Source organism: Lepus europaeus, chromosome 3 (assembly GCF_033115175.1).
Source record: "Lepus europaeus isolate LE1 chromosome 3, mLepTim1.pri, whole genome shotgun sequence".
Taxonomy (NCBI): domain Eukaryota; kingdom Metazoa; phylum Chordata; class Mammalia; order Lagomorpha; family Leporidae; genus Lepus; species Lepus europaeus.
Window position 1 is genome coordinate 156,489,839 of NC_084829.1, and position 21,666 is coordinate 156,511,504.

A 21,666-nucleotide genomic window follows, 5' to 3' on the forward strand; every position below is an offset into this window, starting at 1 on the left:
TGTTTGTAGCCATCTGGCTGTGTACGGAGATATGTTTTCCCATCCAGATAAAGGGTCAAAAGCTTACCTGTCTATATTAGAATCTAGTCAGTGATATGAAAAAAGAATCTTGTCTGTTGCATATGTTTGTCTAATTGCATGTTTAAAATAAGCATTAGGGGCAGGTGTGGCACAGAAGGTTAAGCTGTTTTTGGGGACACACGTATCCCATGTTGTTGTTTTAGTTTGCTTCCTGGCTACCCTGCTTCTGATCCAGCTTCCCACTAATCACCTGGGAGGCAGCAGATGGTGACCCGAGTGCTTGGGTCCCTGCCACCCACAGGGAGACCCTGATGGAGTTCCTGGCTCGTGGCTTTAGTGTGGCCCAGGCCTGGCTATTGCGGCTATTTGGGGAGTAAACCAGTGGGTGGAAGATTTCTCTCTCTGTCTCTTATTCTGCCTTTCAAATAAATAAGTAAATCTTCGAACAGGTAAAATAATGAAAGGTTAGCTTAAAAAGCCCTTGACATGTTTATCAAGGATGACATATATATTTAGACTATGTTCATCTTGAAACCTTCTGATTGAACTTTTTCTGTAGAAAATGTTTTTAAAACTTTAACATCGGGCCTGGCACTGTGGCGCACTAGGCTAAGCCTCCACCTGCAGCGCTGGCATCCCATATGGGTGCTCGTTCATGTCCTGGCTGCTCCTCTTCTGATCCAGCTCTCTACTGTGGCCTGGGAAAGCAGTGGAGGATGGCCCAAGTGCTCGGGCTCCTGCATCCATGTGGGAGACCTGGAGGAAGCTCCTGGCTCCTGGCTTCGAATTGGCTCAGCTCTGGCCATTGAGGCCATATGGGGAGTGAACCAGCCCATGGAAGAACTTTCTCGCTGTCTCTCCCTCTGTTTGTATATAACTCTACCTCTCAAATAAACAAAAATGTTAACCAAAAAAAAAAAAAAAAAAAAAAACACCACCATGGTCTCCCATTCAGTCCCTGTCCCCATTGCTAACATAAAATGGCCTGAAAATGTTGCTTTACCTTTTGGTGTTCTTTGTTTTTTTTTTTTTTTTTTAAAGATTTATTTATTTATTTGAAAGTCAGAGTCACAGAGAGAAAGGTCTTCCATCCGCTGGTTCACTCCCCAGATGGCCACAACAGCTGGAGCTGCGCCGATCTAAAGCCAGGTGCCAGGAGCTTCTTCTGTGTCTCTACATGGTTACAGGGGCCCAAGGACTTGGACCATCTTGTACTGCTTTCCCAGGCCATAGCAGAGAGCTGGATCGGAAGAGGAGCAGCCAGGACTAGAACCGGTGCCCATATGGGATGCTGGTGCTTCAGGCCAGGGCGTTAACCCACTGCACCACAGCGCCGGCCCTTCTTTGTTTTTTGTTTTTGACAGGCAGAGTAGACAGAGAGAGACAGAGAGAAAGGTCTTCCTTTTTGCCATTGGTTCACCCTCCAATGGCCACTGCGGCCAGCACATTGCGCTGATCCGCAGCCAGGAGCCAGGTGCTTCTCCTGGTCTCCCATGTGGGTGCAGGGCCCAAGCACTTGGGCCATCCTCCACTGCCTTCCCGGGCCACAGCAGAGAGCTGGACTGGAAGAGGAGCAACCAGGACAGAATCCAGCACCCTGACCAGGACTAGAACCCGGTGTGCCAGCGCTGCAGGTGGAGGATTAGCCTATTGAGCCGCAGCACCGGCCTCTTTGGTGTTCTTTAAGGTCATCAAAGGCTCTGGCAAGATTTAGCAACACTCATAGCCTCTGATGAGTAGGTTTTATTTAAAGCGACGTATTGCATGTTCTGGGTAAAGTGGTCCCAGACTGGACTTGCAGCGTAGGACACAGTAGCTTGGCTATCTTAGACATGAACTAACTCCGGCAAGGGAGACCGAGTAGGTGTATACCCGATATTTTACAAATCACAGAGTCGTTTTCTAAGGGCCACTCTGGAAGCAGGGTTTTTATGGCCATGACATTCCAGCTGTGGTTTGGAGGCAGAATGTCTACTACTGCTCTATGCGCAAGGCAGGTAGGTGTGGATTCCGACTGCTTAAAGGGCTTAAAAAAGGAGCCAGGGCGCCCCTCAAGTGAGTAAACCTTTATTTAGCAAACCGTGGAGCCTGGTTCCTATGGAGCTTTGGTGGTCATTGTGGAATGCACGTCCAACAGCAGCCCAGTCATGGGTGAGCCTGGGCTCTGCGCGCTCCAGGCAGCCCATGGAAAACCACGTTCTGGTTAAGTCTGCATCATACTGTTCCACCAATGGAAAAAATTGAACATGATGAGGGTGTGTAGCTAGCAGACAAAAATACATCCAGCATTGCACAGGATCTGTTTTTAGCTCTCAACGGCTGAGCAGTGGAAGTGTTAGACGCTGTTTCCTGGCTTACGGTGGGCAGTAGGAAGAGAGCGATCGTGGATGTGTGTATCGTCTGAGAGAGTGCTTCTGTGAACTAAAAGACCCCGAGAGAAACCGGCTACTTGCAAAGTTTTGGCAGAGGTAAGGTTATAGATGTTTACTTCCCTCCCTCTGGAGTTAAGTCTTAATTTTCTAAGTGAGATGTGAATGAGTCTGTGAATAACGCTTTGGCAGCACATCGCTGTGTGTGATTTATCTGTTTTGTATTATTTTGTACTTGGGTTGCACACGTTGCTCTGCATAAGGGAGTGATTGGCCTCCAACTTGAGTGTCTGTGTACTTTCCAACACCTATTGGTGATGGATGGCCGTCGCCTGCCCTGCGTCTCTAATTAATCCTACAAAAGCTGAGCGTGTGGCTTTGGTTTTTCCTGATGTCTCAAGAAAGCGCCAGTTCTCAGTGTGATCGCGTCAGAACATGAGCGACTCTTTCGCTGTCTTTCCCCCCGTTAATTCTTTCAGGGCAGAACAGGAAATTAAAATGTGGCAGAGGCTGAATTTTTGTAGTTTCCTGGCTATTATATAATCTGATCGGGCTTCAGCGTTGAGCTGAGTGAGCGCTTTGCTTTAGGAGTTTCTTTTTTCAGACTTGTAATTTAAAGTTCACCGTGGAGTGTTGTGTGTTCTTAACTTTTTGTCTTGAACTTTCTGGGGGGGGGGGGGAAGAAATGGAGTCGCTGTTATTTAGGGAGGGGTGCCTTGCTGGAACAGAATGCTGGATTTGCGTTGTACCCCACAGCGGCTGCTCGCTCCTTCATTAGGGTGTTGGATGCGAGGCGCTCATGCGCGCAGCGCCGAGGAGCCCTGGCTTTGGCATAGAGCTGTCTTGCTTTACATTACTTTGGCCAACATGTAATTCCCAGAAAATTGGTAGGTGGAGAGACAGAAATAGGAAGCTTCACTGGAGTTGTTATAACTTGGAGAGGATTATTTATAGAATTGCTGGAAAGTAAGCGCCTGGGATCTCTCCTAACACGGTTAGCATTTTGCTGTGGGCTTCCATCACTCGCAGGGACTCTGCAATTTCGGATGTACTTTGCGCATAATGAGGTTAAGCGTCATTTTCGGGTGGGCCATGTGTGTTCCTTGTCAGTTGCATTAGGGCCGTCTTCTCTGTGGTATTTTGTGAGTTATCTGTGGCTTGTGGTGATGACGGAATGGTGAGTGCGGTCCAGGCAGGTTAGAGGATGGATGGAGGACTTGGTCACGTTTTATTGATTACTATCCCTTTGAATCCAGCAAACGCTGCCCAGACAGAGCCGGCCACCCTCTAAAAGGGGAACAGAGCGAAAGCTGCCTGTCTCCTCTCCACTCAGATTAACACATGTCACCCACGTCGAGTTGTACCAGAGCTTGTGGGCAGACACTCACGTCTGTTGAAGGACCTTAGGACTCAACCCCGTGCTCACCACGCTGAGTCGTGTTTTGAATGCACACAGATAGCCCCTTCTTGCAATACCTTGGTGCAGAGGGTGGGACTGGCAGAGCCTTCTCCTCTCGCAGGCCTGCAGAGGCGGGGCCTGGGGTGCACGGTCAGAGTGAGGCTCCTTGAGAGGAGATTGTCCTAAGTGGCTCCTCACTGCCCACTCAGTGAAACCGCTGATTCTGTCCCGGTGGCCCGAGATGGTTGAGCAAAGCCGTGTTTCCTCGTGCAAGGTCTCCGCAGCTTTTCCCACTGCACATGCGGAATGAGAGCGCTCCGAGCCTGGCTGCCTAAATATCTGGTGGGGCACTGCCCCCGTCTCTGCTTGACTCACTTCTGTGGTGCGATGACTCAGGTTAGTGCAATCCTTTAGTTGAGCTGTCAGATTTTTTTTTTTAAGAATCTTTTATGGAACATTCAGAACAAGGACTTTTTTGATTTTTTTTTTTAAGGGCTTATTTGCATTTTTTCCTTTTAAGTGTACCTTAGATACCACGATATGGCATTGAAAGAAATCGCAACAGTAGTAAGGATGGTAAAAGTAAGAAATGTGAATTTCTGTCAAATTCTACTTTTTATTACCTAGCCTATTTATTTCTTTATTATTTACTTGAAAGGCAGAGTAAGTGAGAGAGAGAAGAGGAGAGAGATCTTCCATCTGCTGGTTCACTCCCAAGTGGTCACGCCAGCCAGATGAGCCAGGAGCTGCATCCAGGTCTCCCAGCGTGGGTGGCAGGGACCCAAGTCCTTGAGCCATCACCTGCCGCTTGGCAGGGTGTGCCTTAGCAGGGAGCTGGATCGCAAGTGGAGCCGGGACTCAAACTCATCCTAGCGGTAGCTTCACCTCCACAGTCCCCGGCCAGTCCTCTTTAGAGCAGGCTTACAAACATTAGGAGGCTTTGACTCTGGTGTTCCAGGGCGCTCATACTGTACTTTCAGCTGTCTGTAGCCCACAGTATGGTGAGGCAAAATCGTAGAGCTGAAAACGCACCTTAGACAGTTTTTCTCGGGTGGAGACAGAAGTACCCCGGAGCGGAAGTGACTTGTCCCGAGTCACGGAGATGATGTTGCTCAGCTGGGCTAAGGTTCAGGTGTCCTGTCAGTTAGCCCTTTGCTTTCATTGCCTCTTTCCTTAACTGGGGACACCTGGGCATGTCCCACGTATCTGAGTATGTCAGCGGGGACATGTGTGTGTCTACGTGTATGTGTGTGCATGTACTGTTGTGCCTCAGAATCTGCAGGACCTTTGCAGGTGCTGCCGTTTGTGGATGGTCAAGAATGGCATATAAAATGGTACAGTACTTGTGTAACCCCTGCAGGCCCTCCTGTGCACTTTATCTCTAGATTACTTAGAATCCCATGTACAAGGTTAAATAGTTGCAGCACTGTGTTGTTTAGAGGGAGATAACAAGAAGAAAAAGTCTTACATATCCAACACAGACATGGTTGCGGGTTTTTTTCCTGAAAGTTTTTAAGGATTTATTTATTTATTTATTTATATATTTGAAAAGCAGAGTTACAGAGAGGGAGAGACAGAGGCAGAGAGAGAAAAGTCTTCCATGCACTGGTTCACTCCCCCTTTGACTGCAACAACCAGAGCTGCGCCACACTGAAGCCAGGAGCTTCTTCCGGGTCTCCCACGTGGGTGGTAGGTTTTGCCGCTTTCCTAGGTGTATTAGCCTGGAGCTGGATCGGAAGTGTAGTAGCCAGGACTTGAACTGGTGTCCTATATGCAGCCAGTGCTGCAGGTGGCGGCTTAACCTTCTGTGCCACAGTGCCAGCCCCTTTCCTGAATATTTTCTGTCTGCAGTTGGTTGACTCCTCACGTGCAGAAACCTGTAGAACTGGTCAGAGACAAGGATGAAGTTCAAAGCTGAGCATTCGGTCCGAGGCCATCACCCCCGTGATCGCACCAGAGAGAATTGGAGGTGCTCGTGTGCTACTCCGGTGTGCGTGACGGAACAGCCTTGGCTGGCCTGCAGCTGTCAGCCTGCTCCTGTCCCAGCCTTGACGTAGACTTTGGCTCTGGTTCCCTGTGTGGTCCCGTGCCAACAGAGAGTGCTTCAGCTTTGATACGGTTCTGCGCCTTGCAAGAGCGTGGCTGTGGGCGGGGCAGAAACACAGCCCACGAGCTTTGGTGTTGATGCCAAGAGAGTGTCGTGGGAGGCACTTTTGGAAAACTCAACTTTACATACAAGGTGATAGACTGAGTTATCACAGATACTCTCAGCAAGGGAGGTGGTGGGCACTCAGCAGCAGGAGAGGTTGATCCAGGACATTCCTGGGGCTTAGATAAAGGCTAAACAATCCTGGTTATCTCTAGAAGTCTAGAAAGTGAGAAGAATCCTTCTCCAGCTGTGGACTTGGCCACCACTCGTGTGTCTGGCTGCAGGACTGCAAGGGCAGGACCTCTAAAATAGAGATGGTGCGGAGAAGGAGCTACAGCGATGTGGTGTTTATGGACCGGAGAAGGCGGTAGCTGACATCCCTGGGGTTACAGACAAAGGGGGAAGAAGCTCCGGGTGGAAAGAATGGAAACAGGCTTGTTTTCAGGTCATCTGTGGCCACCCGTGCGAGGTGCAAGAAGCATTGTAAACACAAGTGAAAGGAAGCATCACACACACACACACTCTCTCCACACACGCACACGCACACGCACACGCACATCCACCCCAACAGCCCTTCCCTGGCCTCTGCTCCCAGCCAGCCACCATCTGATCCCGCTGCCCCCCTGTGTAGTGAGACCCCTTCTGTGCCTGGCCTCCGTTCTCCTCCTGCACCCTCGCTGACCTCATCCTCACACTCTGATCCCGGCTCGCTCCACCCCTGCACGGCTCCCTGTTCTAAATCTGCTGAATCCAGTGCCCCGCCCTCAGCCCTTGTTCGACACTGTTGCTCACGGTCTCCCTGAAACTGTTTTCTTGTGGCTCTCTCCTGGTTTCCTTCCAGGTTCGGTTTGCCGACTGTGCCCTCAGTTCCCTGCCTTTGCAGGTTTCTCTTTTCCTGGATGCTCGCCGCTGTTGCAGTGGCCCAGGGACTCCTTGGACCCCTTGCCTGCCCCTGGTTTCCTTGTGGAGAGCTTGTCCAGGCTGTGGTCCAAGTCCTGGCTACATACGGTTGAGGAGCAAGGCTGTGCCTCCAGCCCTCTCCTTGGAGTCTCGGACCCAAACGTGCACTCAGTGTGGCCACATTCATGTCCCGCGAACACCTCGGAGCCAGCGTCCTCCCCCAGCCTGCTCTGCCTTCCCCGTGCCTCTGTGGCTTAGAATGGAAGTTGCAACGTCGCCTTGGATGCTTCTCACCACTCACCCCCACCCCCCCACAAGTCCTGCGGGCTGTGCTGTCCCTTCCAGTATTTCCTCTACAACCTGGGTCTGAACCATCCTAACTTCTCATCTGGATCATGGCCACAGCCTAACAGGTCCTCTCTGCCTCCCCTTGCCACTCACGTTCCAGATCTTCGTTAAAAATCCGTCCCGTGATGAACCCTCCGTGTCACAACCTTCTACCAACGAGGTTCCCCGTTCACAGCCCGAGTCTTTCATACGTCCCTCTGGGCTGCACCTGTGGGCTTCTCATCCCTCTGGTCTCATGGTCTCATCTTTGCCCTGCCCCCGCCACACTGGCCTTGGCACTTTTTGTCACCTCTGCCTAAAATGCTCTTTCCCCAGCATGCCCATGGTCTCCCGTCCTGCCAGTATTTTTTTGACAGGCAGAGTGGACAGTGAGAGAGAGAGAGAGAGAGAGAGAGAGAGAGAGAGAGAGAAAGGTCTTCCTTTGCCGATGGTTCACCCTCCAATGGCCACCGTGGCCGGTGCACCACACTGATCCACTGCCAGGAGCCAGGTGCCTCCTGCTGGTCTCCCACGCGGGTGCAGGGCCCAAGCACTTGGGCCATCCTCCACTGCACTCCCGGGCCATAGCAGAGAGCTGGCCTGGAAGAGGGGCAACCGGGATAGAATCCAGTGCCCCAACCGGGACTAGAACCCAGTGTGCCGGCGCCGTAGGCAGAGGATTAGCCTGTTGAGCCGCGGTGCCGGCCTCTGTCCTGCCAGTCTTTAGTCGGCTTCCTTCTGCTCCCTTCTGGAAACTCTGTCACTGGACTCCCCCTCCCCCTTCAGTCCTGTTTTGCCCATGCTTATTCCCTTCTATCTGTGCTTGATCGTCCTTGGTGGTTGCTTCTTTCTCTCTCCACTGTCATAGGAGCTCCAGGAGAGTGGGGGTTTTGGGGGAGCAGGGTCTGCTTGGTTTATTGTTGTATTTCCAGCGTCCAGGACACTGCCTGACACAGAGAAGCTATTCAGTAAATCTTTGTGACAACAGGGATGGGCATTTGGGACAGCAGTTACGTTGGTGCTTGGGACTCCCGCATCCCGTATCAGAATGCCTCGTTCAAGTCCCACCTACCCCACTTCCCGTCCAGCTCCCTGCTAATGCGACTAGGAGGCAGCAGGTGATGGCCCAAACACCTGGGTCCCTTCCACCCATGTGGGAGACCCGGATAGGGCTCCTGGCTCTTGGCTTTGGCCTGGCCCAGTCTTGGCTATTGCAAGTGTTTAGGTTGTGATTCAACAGATGGAAGGTCTCTTTCTCTCTCTCTTTCTCTCTCTCTCTGTCCCTTCCTCCCCTTTCTCCCACCTCCCTCTCTCTCTCTATCTTTCTACCTTTCAAGTAAAAATGAAAAAAAGAATCATCTTTACATCAGTCAATAAAAGTGCATCCTCCCAAGGAAGCCAGATGACAGAGCAGAAGCAGCCGAATATGAATGAGAAATTTTACCTTAGACGTGTGAATGTCACATTGACTTCATGATATGCGTTTGTTTATTATGGAACTGTTCCAGTGCCTTGGCATGGACTGGAACGGAAGCGTTGGGAAGGTTCCCCCTTGGTTCTTTGGGTCCTGAGGAGCATCCTTCCCTGCCTCCCTTCTAGATCGTGGCCACACCCCCTCAGCCTTTGGGACATCATACTCTAAATTAAAATTGATATTGAGGATGATGACCATGAAGCGTCAGTGTCAGAAAATGGAATTCTTGTCTGCTCAACATTCCTGTGAAGCAGGAGAGTGCAATCGCTTCGTTTTAACCTGAATGCTCCTTTATTCACATACCATTTCAGTTTTCTGTTCATTTCCACCCCTCTGTCCTGGACTATGGAAGCCTTAGCTGTTACAAAAAGGATAGCCCCCATAAAGACTCGCACAGTGGTTTCTTGGGGAGAGACTGGCTGCAGCCACTCCACCAAGAGGAGTGTGGAAGGCAAATTGTGCGTTTCCAACAGAACAGAGAAAAATTTCAGGATAAGAAGCATGGAAGATGGGGCTGGCACTGTGGTGTACTAAGTTAGGCCTCCACCTAAGGTGTGAGCATCCTTTATGGGTCGCGGATGCTCTACTTCCAATCCAGCCCCCTGCTGATGGCTTGGGAAAGCAGCAGACAATGGCCCAAGAGCTCGGGCCCCTGCACTCAAGTGGGAGACCCAGAGGAAGTTCCTGGCTTCGGATCGGCACAGCTCTGGGCATTTTGGCCATTTGGGGAGTGAACCAGCAGATGGAAGACTTTTCTCTCTAACTCTGCCTCTCAATAAATAAATTTTTTTAAAAGGCATGGAAAAAGTATAAATTATTTTAGTATATTTCATATATTTTAAAAATGATTACGAAGATCCAGGTTTGAGTCTGCCCTATACCCCTTAGTGATTTTGCTCAGATGGTTTGATCTCCGGAAGGGTGACAATTCCTGTTCTATGAGATAGGGACGATGGTACCCAGTGCACACAGGGCTCCTGTGCCCCAGGCAGCCTGGGAGTGGGCAGGTGTCAGCACACTTGCCCTCCCTCTGTATGTCCATCAACTTCGGATAGCCCATAGGTTTAACTTGGTGTAAGTTAGTAAATCTGAACTGTACTTAACACTACTTCCTCTTCTCTCCTACAAGTTTCAGTAATGTTGTTAGCTGAAACATTACCAGGTTTATTGTGAAAGAATCCTACACGTTAAGGAAAATTGCAGCAATGTCTGAGGGTGACTAATAGCATCTCCCTAAGACAAAAACACAGAAAAGAGCTCTCGAGTCAGGGCAGCAACCCGAGCTGAAGTCGAATGGGTGCACATCCAGGAGGGTGGGGAAAGCACTGGTTCAAAACCAGGTAGCACATGCGATTGATGCGGTTCAGTTATTTCTTTCTTCTTTTTTTTTAACTGAAATGGAACCGTGTGTAATGAAGAAACGTCTTGCCAAGGACAGCTCGGCACACTTGCCACAAATGCCACAACTGTGCATTCTGATCACAGAATGTGATTGAGGCTCCGGAGCACGATGCCTGCTTCTGATTTGCTGCTGCGCACGCCTTGTGGCGGCGCCGTGCAGCCCTGTGGTTGCAGCCTCGGATCCCGGCCCGTGAACTTCCGTGGAAGTTTTGCTGTGACGCTGGGGGAAGGCTTGTCCATGTCGGGCTCGCTTTTGGTGGAATGGCTGAAGCTCGTGACAGTTGAACAAGAGAGGTTATTTCAAAGTCACGCTAACGATGTTGAATCTCCCGTTGGAGAAAGTTACAAAAGAGGGTTGTTTGAAAGTGGGGCTCGCGCTGTGCACTCTGGTTCTGGTGGCCGGTGAAGCAGTCCGAGGGTGGTGCCTGGATGGCAGGCGTGTGCTGGGGGAGACTTGGAGTGGCCTTGGGGAAAAGGCACAGCGGGATGGAACATTTGATGTATTCAACGGGAGAAATCTGCTTGACAGAGCCTGGATGAAAATGTAATGAAATGCATTTTGGTCATTTCTGAAAGAAAAATAAGGAAAACATCCTTACCTGGATTATTACCTTTTAGACTATACTGATTCTGTAATTTTATTTGAAAAGATATTTTCTAGAAACAAAAACAGAAAGCCAAAGCCCTGAGATAGTTTCAGTTTTTGTGGTGGCTCAGGGAGCTGGGCTACTCAGTTGGCTGGGCCTTCCAGGAAGGTGCTGCGACACTCGTGGGCTTGTTGGCCTCGCCGCCTCTCTCATAGGCTCAGTGCTGGTAAACTTGTCACAGTCTCTCTTACTGGCTCTCCAAATGTTTTACTTCTGTGATCTCCTCATACGGGTCCTTAGCTGTTACTGCTGTAGGCTCCTTCCTCAACGAGAGAGAGTCCCAAAATGACCTTCCGTAATGGTTTATCCTGTAGCATTGCCCGGGGTAGTGGGACGGGGTGGGACACCAAAGGGAGTGAGCCAAGGCGTGTCAACGTCTCCCTGCTCCCTCTGTCCCCACTCTGCCTCCTGCCTTCTACCTCCTCTCAGTTTGGTCCGTGTCTATGGTGTCGCATCAAAATGACAAGGACAGGGTTTGAGGGTAAAGGGACGGTTAGCCTGTTGATGGAGGGGGAGGTAGCAGACTCACACCTGCAGAACTTCCATCCTGCTGAATGAGGATGCTTTGGGGTTTTTAAGGAGGGCATAAGGAAGACAATAAGGGGGACGGAGAATGGGGGCAGCTGTACATGGGCCTCCAGCCAGGCATAAGGAGCTGGTTGGAGTCACAGTGGTGACTTGGTTCAGTTACACGTTTAGCTTGTGTCCCAGTCCCTGGTAGGCCAGCAATACTGTAATCTCCAGGGAATGTCTGATGGCCAGGTGCCAGTGGCGCTGACTTTCTGTCCTGGAGTTGGAATTCCCCTGCCTGGACTTGGAATTCCCCTAAACAAAACCCCTCAGGACAGTCCTGGCCATCAAGTGGTTATCTACTCCTGAGTCTGGTGACGAGGACCTTGTAGCTCTCCCGAGCCAAGGGAGCTGAGGGAGGAAGGCTGGGAGATGGGGGCCTACTGTGAACTGGCCTCTGCATTCGAGGCCCTGTCTGGGGTTTGGTTTCACACCTCTCTCCAGTCTGTGTCCCTGGCACTGCTGCTCAGGCCCTGCCGCCCTGTCACCTTACCCTGGACAAGCTGGGGTCTTTGTTCCCTTCATCGACTGCTTGCTGCAGTCACCTGTGGACTCGGCAAGTGTGTCGGAGCCTCCGTGTTTTTGGAGAGACCTTTTTCCCTTCCCTGAAATGGCCGTCTTGTCTTCAGACAGAATCCCATGCATCCTTCAAGACTCGCTTCTTGGGGCCAGTGCTGTGGTGTAATGGGTTAAGCCACCGTCTGCAGAGCCAGTATCCCCTATGGGTGCCAGTTTGAGTCCCGGCTGTTCCACTTCTAATCCAGCATCCCTACTAATGTGCCTGGGAAAGCAGCAGAGGATGACCCAAGTGCTTGAGCTCCTGCACCCACGTGGGAGACCAGATAAAGTTCTTGGCTCCTGGTTTCTGTAATTCTGCCTTTCAAATAAATAAAGACTTAAAAAACTTATTTTTTAAAGATTTATTTAATTTATTTGAAAGGCAGAGTTACAGAGAGGCAGAGGCAGAGAGAGATCTTCCATCCACTGGTTGACTCCTTAAATGTCTGCAATGGCCAGAGCTGGGCCAGGTGGCCAGGAGCGTCTTCTGGGTCTCCCATGGAGGTGAAGGGGCTTGGGTACTTGTGCCATCTTCTGCTGCTTTCCCAGGTGCGTTAGCAGTGAGCTGGGTCAGAAGAAGAACAGCCAGGACTCGAACCTGGGATGCCTGCGCCACAGGCGGTGGCTTTACCTTCTTTGCCCCAGTGCCAGCCCCAGGACACACTTCTTGAGTTAGCTTCCTGAGGGGGTCATTCCCAACTTTCTTCAGAAGAAATTGAATGCACAATGATTTTCTCTTTACCTCTAGAGTGTATATGTGGTAAGGGCCCAGGTTAGTGTTGAAGAGACTTTCCTTTACCTACTTCTATCTCTCACTTAAGTGTTTGACTTGAATAATGACTTTTGTATTGTGTGGAGACTCAAGACTTTGCTTTTGAATCTTTTTGGAATGCATGTGTTATTCTGACGAAACTGCTGCTTGAGGGGCCAGCGCTGTGGCGCAGCAGGTTAACACCCTGGCCTGAAGCACTGGCATCCCATATGGGTGCTGGTTCGAGTCCTGGCTGCTCCACTTACCATCCAGCTCTCTGCCATGGCCTGGGAAAGCAGTGGAAGATGGCCCAAGTCCTTGGGCCCCTGCACCTGCGTGGGAGACCTGGAAGAAACTGGCTCCTGGCTTCAGATCAGCGCAGCTCTGGTCATTGCGGCCAATTGGGGAGTGAACCAGCAGATGGAAGACCTCTCTCTCTCTCTCTCTCTGCCTCTCCTCTCTCTGTGTAACTCTGACTTTCAAATAAATAAAAATCCTCAAAAAAAAAAAAAAAAAAGAAAAAGAAACTGCTGCTTGAGGCTTTGTACGTCATTGGTTTTTCAGTTTGTTTATTTTTGGATCAATAATCAAGATATAATTTTATGCTACAATCCAGTATATCAGCAAGTATGCAGCAATACAAGAATCTAGTTCCATAAAACTGTTTTCCCCTTACAGAGATGGACTCTGCTGTTTTCTGTTCTGTATGTTATATTCTTGCCTCTGCTGTGTTTCTGTTCTATTTTATTCTATTATGTTCTACTCTGCTCTGTTATAAATTTAAAGATACTGGTATCAAATTATTAAATGAATTTCATGGCTGAAAAAGGGGCCATGACCCATAGTTTGATCACTTCTATAAGCAATATTGCAAATGTTCAAATTTTTTTTTAAACAGGTGTGAGTTCTGAGATCCTCCTTGTATAGATTGACTAAGGTGATGACCTGTGCCAGAAGCTGGGCTATTGCCTCTGCGGGATTTGTTACTTTCCCCCTGTTGAACACCAGCCAAGCTTCTAAGCTTCTCTCTACAGACCTCCTGCAGATCAGCGCATCCACTCATCTGCTAATAGGGGTTTGGAAGGAGTCCTGCCAAGCTGAAGACAACCAGTGGGGCCCAGCAATGGGTCTTAGCTGTGGAGGCTCCCAGCAGCGGCTTGCTTTCTGCCACTCCAGTGGTGGTGTTACCTCCTTAGCGCTGTTTCCAGGAAGACCAAACGTCGCCCTTCTCCACACTGGGTTCAAAGCTCCCTACAATTAGACCTGAGCCCCTTTATGGCCTGGCACCCACTTCATGCTTTCCAAGTAGAGTTCATTGACTCAGCAGGAGAGAAGCAGATTCTGATAATAGTTACAGATTTTTGTTGTTGTTGTAAGTTTGGGTCCTTGGCAGAGTTGAGCACTTTTGTTTTATAGTTTTAGGCATTTTTCTGTTTGCGTCTTAGCATTTTCAGTGACATGGGCAAATAGTAAAAGTTTAAGGCAGGGTTTCTGAGCTTCAGCGCCCGTGATGTATTGGGCCAGATCCTTGTTTGTTGTGGGGCCGTCCTGTGTGTTGTGGCCTGCTTAGCAGCTTCCTTGGCCTGTACGTACTACATGTCAGCACACGACCCCAGTTGTGACTCCAAAAATATTTCGGGACATGCCAGTGTCACCTGGGGAAAAAAATTGCCCTAATTGGGGATGACTGCTTTTGGCTAATGTGACTTGTTTGATGAGCACTCGGGTGACGTTTTACATTTTTCTAATATGTATTTCTAAGAACGCAAGTGCTTGGATCTTGCTCTTGTTTTCCTTGACACTTCTCTTACACATTCAGGAGTTGGATATGCTATAATGGTAAGGCCGCCACAAAGCACACCAAACACCGGAGTAAGGGACAGGCTTTATTGGGGGAAACCCGACAGACTGAAGGGAAGGGGCAAAGAAGGAAAAGAGGGAGAAGGAGAGCTTAAGAGAGATCAAGAGACAGAGAGACAGAGACAGAGAGACAGAGAGACAGAGACAGAGATCAGGAGACCGAGAGGAAGAGAGAGCCACGTGTTCAGAAACTTTGCCAGGAGGGGAGAGGGTGTGTAGGCAGGGAAGTAGGAGCAGCAAATCCCATTAGGATGGGGGTGGGGCTGACGCTGGTGGTTGGGCCATGTGGCTACCTGGCTTCCAGCAATGGTGGCGGTGGCTAGCGCCTAGGATGGTGTTGGGACTGTGCCATTTTACTAACAGTAATAATTTGAGGAACTGAACAAAATCAAACACTAACAGTAGATCTTAGAAGAGTCCTAATTTGCCTATACATAAATACAATATGCTTATCTATAAAAATATATATTTAACACAATAACTAATAGTGTAATATCTGAAATGACGAGTGGTTATAAGATCTGATCTCATAATATAGAAGATGTAGAACTAAAATTTACTAATAGCACTCTTGCATTTCAGTTTTTGTTTTTTCTGTAGTTTCGCGTGTATTTCCACACTTGATTCTCAGTATAGGAGCTAGGTGGGCAGTATTTTTATCCTCAAGTTGCAAATGGGGAAAATGAGATCCAGAAAGTGCAAGTCATTTGCCTGAGACATGTGCCACTGCAGAGACAGAAGCCGGTCTTAACCCCAGCCCTCTGACACAAGCCAGACCAGAATTCTCAGACTTCCCTCTTTAGTGATAGAAGCCTTCCCCACCCCCAACCTGGCCTCACCCACCACAAATGTTAGGGTTAACCCTAGCCAGCCCTTTTCTTATCTGGCTCTTCACACCCTCTGAGGCATTTGCCCCGGGCAAGGATGAGGGTCCAAATTCAGTATAAAAATCTCCCTGGAGCCACGTGAGGCCTTTGGTCTATAGCTCGACCTTCCTCCATCTTGTGTGGCCGTCAGTCTGCTGCTGTGTGGGGGCCCTGAGCCTGCACTCTGCTCACTGTCACCCATCACCCCTGCCGGCAGGCAAGGTGGGGAGGGTTCTGGTGTTTGCTGTGGACGCTGTACTCCAAGCAAGCAGAGACCTTGGGAATCTTACACGAGGATTCTAGCACAGACTGACGGCAAATGAAAAACAGGTACATCTTGAATTTCCTTCTGAGCAGCGTCTTTCTCTGGGACCCAGGGGGGTGCAGTGGCTATGGGGACTGCTGGTATATGTATGGGATTCCTGCACTTCGCTGGGCACTTGTGGGCAGGAGCTCGGTCACAGTGTGAGAAAAGCTCCCCCTCTTGGTTTTGAATGCAGCTTAAAAAGCTACCAAGTATGTTTATGTAGATAGAGATCTAGAGATCGGAAGGGAGGCAGAAAGTTAAAGATGAGAATTTTTCTGGGGGGGTTGATTTTTAGCTTCATGGATTGTGGTCAATCTAAAAAAATTCCAGTATCGTATTGTAATTATTCAATCAGTAATCATAGAGTGCAACACAGTGTGCAGTGTTGGCTAAGTGTACGACATCTTATGTATCTCACTTTTTCCCAGTGTGACTTCACTTCCTTTTCTGTCAGCCGGAGGCCTTATTGCACATTCATATACCTCGTATGTGCGTATTGTTGCACACCCATATACCTGGTAGGGATTATAGCATGTTCACTCCTGTGGGTTGTTATACGCTAGTATGCCTCGTGTGTTATTCCATGTTAGTGTACATAATATATCTGTGTATATGCATATATACATGTACATACATACACACACATGCTACTTGCCACACACACATTTTCACCATTTCCTTTTTAAGGACTTCATGGGAAGTCAGTTTTACTTATTTATTTATTTGTGTTCATACTCACTTTCTATCAGCAAAAGGGTTTTTAATTCTAACACCAGAAAATTTCCTTACCAAAGGAGCCAGGGGACCAGAGGCTGCCACAAACTTGACCCATTTATTCTCTTGCTTCCAGACCAAAATCACACCGAGAGTACAACCGACAAGTCATCTGTTTAGTTTGTCCAACTCCTCAGGGACGATCGTTACATCAGTTCCCTAAGAGATTTTCCTTTCTGCCAACAAATTTATATATTGGATAAATTCTTCGTGCTAAGGTTTCTTTTGCCAGAGTTAACTGGGCACGTGGAACAGCTGGTCTGCCTTATTCCTGTGTCAAAATGTACTTTGTCGCTCACTTCCGTCAACCCCTGGGCTCCCCTCCCTGTCGGAGTGATGGAAATCCACCCTCCTGGGTTTGCTCCTCAGTGTCTCAGGCAGGCCCAGGAGGGAGGACTCCGGCTCTTGGCCCGTCTCGGGGTCACCTGCTGGCACGTGGAGTGCTTGCTTTCTATTCGGCTGGTGTTGATTGGGTGCATCCTAGCAGACATGAGGTTCCGGCCTTGGGTTCCCGGCACTCCGAAAGGCTGGGGGCTGGTGGCCTGTTTCCTGCCGTACCACATGAAATAAAAAAGCAGGTCGTGTGGTGAGTTTGGCTTGCAGCCTGCTGCTGGGGCCTAGACTTCCTCCTGGAGCCGCTCTGCTGCTCGGAACCTTGGCTCTTGTGTGTCTGAGTGGTTGGAACAGGCGCTGCTCTGTGGCAGCTTTGTCCCACGGGTGCTGCGCGCCCCACGCTCCAGGCCCGTGCAGTTGGGAAGCTCAGGCACACGGAGGCAGTTGCCTGGTGACCCAGGAGCCCATCGTCCTCAGGGTCCTCCCTGGGCCCTGGTCTAGACTGAGGTAAACAGACGCCGCGCCCTCTCAGTACCGCATTGCATTGCATTGCGGAGGTTTCCTGGGAGCAGCCTGCGGGGTTCCTGGCCATTTTCAGATCCCCAAGATGCTGAGAAGAGACCCACGGCTCGGGTCTTACCTTTTGAAAGGCAGGCTTCTTGTGGCTCAGATCTGGGCCAGGCAGCCAACGTGTGTTCCCCGCTAGGGGCAGGAGCACTGCCCAGCACAAGTTACCATTTGAGCTGCTTCGCGGGCGCTGTCTGGTTCAGCCGCATTAATGAGAGTCTGGCCTCGGTTTTAATGGACTCCAGTGAGCCTGTAGACTTTATGCTGCTACCTGAGTGGAAAATTTCTGTAGCTTCCCCTCCTCCTTCAACTTAAAGGGTATTTGTACGGCTAGACTTGGGCAGGAGGTGCATCTTTGGCCACGTTAGAGGAACTCAGGTCCATTGCTCTTGCTCGCCTCTCATTAACTTCAAATCCAGAGATCCATGATGGCCACTAAGCCCAGGAAGAGACTCAGCATCTCTCCTTGGAAGCAGAAACCAGCACCCGCTATGACTGCGAGGGTGGCTACTATCAACAAACCGGAGCGTAGCATTGGCGAGGAAGTGGGCTGCTGGGACCCTGGTGCTCCACTGATGGGAACATGAAGTGGTGTGGCTCCCATGGAGAACAGCGTGGCCATTCCCCAGAGAATTCAGAATATAGTAACTTGGTGGTGCAGCAGTTGCATTTCTGGGTTATATAACTGAAAAAATTTGAAAGCAGTGTCTTGAAGAGACATGTGTGTACCTGTGTTCTCAGTAGCATTGTTCGCAATAGCCAAGAGCTAGAAGCACTCCAGACACCTGTGGATGGATGGGTGGATGAAGTCTTGTACATACAGATAATGGAATGTTACTTGGCCTTACGAAGGAGATAAATTCTTTGTTGTTGTTTTTAAAGATTTATTTATTTAGTTGAAAGAGTTACAGAGAGGCAGAGGCAGAAAGAAAGATCTTCCATCTGCTGGTTCACTCCCAAAATGGCCGCAATGGCTAGAGCTGGCCCAATCCAAAGCCAGGAGCCAGGAGCTTCTTCTAGGTCTCCCATGTGTGTATAGGGGCCCAAGCATTTGAGCCATCTTCTGCTGCTTTCCCAGGTCATAGCAGGGAGCTGGATTGGAAGTGGAGCAACCAGGACTTGAACTGGCGCCCATATGGGATGCCAGCACTATAGGCGGCAGCTTTACCCACTACACCACAGTGCTGGCCCCCAAAAGGCAAGAAATTCTGATACATCCTACTGCATGGATGAACCTTAAGCACATTATACTAAATGAAATAAAGCAGTTACAGCAAATACTGTATGATTCCACTCATATGGTGCCTAGAGTCACCAGATTCGTAAAGACAGAAACTAGGATTCTGGTTGGCAGGGCCTACGGGAAGTGGGGCTTAGGGAGTCAGTGAGTGGTGGGAGCAGGGCTCAGTTCTGCAAGATGAGAGGGGTTCTGGAGATAGATGGTGGCGCGGCTGTGAGCAGGGTGAACACTGCACACTGCTGAGCTGCACACGTAGAACTGGCCCAGACAGTGTAGTCTGTTACAACACTGTGGCACAGTCAAAACTGAAATGTATAAAAGGAACTAAAGTCACTGCTGATGCCTGCAGCTCTTTTCCACCTCTGAGGGACAAGTCAAGGCTTTATGGCCCCTCAGGGGAGCTCCAGAGGGCAGCCAGCCCCCTCCCAGCCTCCCAACCCTACCCCACCCCAAGCCACACCTGTCCTGAAGGCCTCTTGCCCCTACTAACAAGCTTGTGAGAAAAACTTCTAATCTCATTTAGGGGTGGAACCTCTGTAGCTGCTACTTTAGCCAAGGCCTATTCTTTGTGATTCCACCTTTAAAAAAAACAAAAACAAAAACAAAAACCCTTTCAATGGCTTTGTTCAATGGGGAACAATGAGCCACTCCTGTGGTGGGTGGTCTTAGCTGCTCCATAAATCTGCAGGTTGCCTTCCCAGCAGTGGGGGTCAGTCCCACCTGACTCCCTCTTTGTCCTCCTTTGATCAGGCAAGTGCAGATGTCCGTGCACTGCTGAGGTGCTCATCTGCACCAGGTGGGGTGGACACATCTGGCTTCCTCTGCACCTTCCAAGACACCTGAGCAATCAGCAGTCCACAGGTGTTTAATCTGGGATTTTAAAAACCTTTTTTTGTTTTTTACATTCGAAAAGCAGAGCAACAGAGAGAGAGGGAGGGAGACGGTGATCTATTCACTGGTTCACTCCTCACAGGCCCACAACAGCTGCTGCTGGGCCAGACCAAAGTCAGCAGCCAGGAACTCCATCTGGGTCTTCCACGTGGGTGGCAGGGGCCCAAGCACTTGGGTCATCACCTGTTGCCTCTCAGGTGTACAACAGCAGGAAGTTGGATCAGAGGTGCAACTCCAGTTTGGCGTGGGTTAACCCTCTGTGCCGGTGCCGCCCCTCATTTCGGACTTCGACAGCGATCCTGAGCATTTGTCTTCAGATGATATGAGACCTTTCCAGGTTTGGGGGTTTGGTGTAGAATGCCTGATAGAGTGTTCTCGTATTTCTGTTTTTCAGCACTGCTTCATGGACTCCTTCCCCTCACTTGTGAAGTGCGCTGAGTGGTTCCCACAGCCATGTGAAGTGCACTGATCTCCCGTCTCCCTCCGAGTGAACACCAGGCTGCAGGTAAGCCCAGCTCAGGTGCACTGTGCACATGTCCAGGTTCAATGTTTTGGTTTTTAAATGCTTGATGATTGTGTCGCCAAAGAAAAGCCTACCCATTTCCTTGCAGTCTGTGACTGTACATTTTTAAATACAAAAGAATTAAAAACCAAATTTATCTGGAAACGTAATTGGAAACATTACCTCCAACTTGCCTAAAGTAAAGGCCACCTGAGGGGAAAGTTTAGATCCCATGTCACTTTTTTTTTAAGATTTTATTTATTTATTTGAAAGGTAGAGATACAGTGAGAGAGAAACAGAGAGAAAAGTCTTCCTTCCGTTGGTTCACTCCCCAAATGGCCTCTATGGATGGCACTGTGCCTATCCGAAGCCAGGAGCTGGGTGCTTCCTCCTGGTCTCCCACATGGGTGCAGGCGCCCAAGCACTTGGGCCATCCTCCACCGCCCTACCAGGCCACAGCAGAGAGCTGGACTGGAAGAGGAGCAGCTGGGACTAGAACCCGGTGCCCATATGGGATGCCAGCGCCGAAGGCGGAGGATTAGCCAAGCGAGCCACGGTGCTGCTCCCCCCCCCCCCCCCCATGTCACTTTAAAACCTGAACTTATGCCCATCATTTTCTAAAGTGAGAACTCCCGAGGTTTCTAGAATAGCTCTGGAGGTTAGTTGTTGTAAAATGCTTTTCTCTCCCAAATCAGAGCTCCCCTTCTGCCCCACTGCCCACTTTTTTAAATTTCAGCTTCACGTTTGGGAACTTCCTTTTTTTTTTGGAGCGTCCCCCTCAGTGTCATGTGTGAGAACTTCCCTGGAGCGTGGTCCCTGGGGCGATGCTGCTCCAGATGTGGGCATCTCAGAGCCGGGATTCCTCAGGCAGTTGGCCCTCTCATCCGATGGTTGCACCCAGATGTGACTGAACATGTTTTAAAAAAAAAATTGTGTCCGTGCTGAGCACACAGGCTTGCTTTTTCTTTCTTTCTTTCTTTCTTTCTTTTTTTTTTTTTTAAATTTTTGACAGGCAGAGTGGACAGTGAGAGAGAGACAGAGAGAAAGGTCTTCCTTTGCCGTTGGTTCACCCTCCAATGGCCACTGCGGCCGGCGCGCTGCGGCCGGCGCACCGCGCTGATCCGATGGCAGGAGCCAGGTGCTTCTCCTGGTCTCCCATGGGGTGCAGGGCCCAAGCACTTGAGCCATCCTCCACTGCACTCCCTGGCCACAGCAGAGAGCTGGCCTGGAAGAGGGGCAGCCGGGACAGAATCCGGCGCCCCGACCAGGACTAGAACCCGGTGTGCCGGCACCGCAAGGTGGAGGATTATCCTAGTGAGCCGCGGCGCCGGCAGGCTTGCTTTTTCTTGTTCTTTCCCCTAAACAACAGACGGCTGGTTACCTCGTATTTACTTTACCGTGGACTTGAGAAGGAGTCCAGCGATGATTACATAGGATGTAGGCAGTGCTGTGCAAATACTAGGCCTTTTTATATCATGGACTTGAATCTGCTGATTTTGATACCTTTATGGGGGACCCTGGAATCAGTCCCCTTGGATATGGAGGGACAGCTTGTGTGGTGGTTGGGTGTTAGCTCTCCCATGTATCTGCTACTAAACGGTAAAGATACTTCTAGTTCATCTTTCTCCTTGAGAATCGTTAGTTCAAAAGTTGCGCCCGAGTGCAGAATTGTGCCCTGTGGCTCATGAGCAAGGAGCCCACCTGAGCCCCCACCCCTCCGAGTGGAGGTGGGCGCAGAGGCTGCTTTCCCCCCACCCCCG

At 49.9% G+C, this 21,666-nt stretch overlaps 1 protein-coding gene across 5 annotated transcripts in view; it reads left to right on the forward strand.

The window, feature by feature from the left end:
• The window catches only part of TIAM2 (TIAM Rac1 associated GEF 2), a 258,811-nt gene that overhangs the window by 116,498 nt on the left and 120,647 nt on the right, over positions 1–21,666 (forward strand). For 4 of the 5 annotated variants that reach the window (XM_062186961.1, XM_062186960.1, XM_062186964.1 and 1 more), the window contains exon 3: positions 19,799–19,909. The gene's annotated coding sequence lies outside the window, so the exon portion shown is untranslated. Of the gene's footprint in view, positions 1–2,359; positions 2,490–19,798; positions 19,910–21,666 lie in introns of those variants that run through there. The other variant, XM_062186963.1, reaches the window with a different exon arrangement.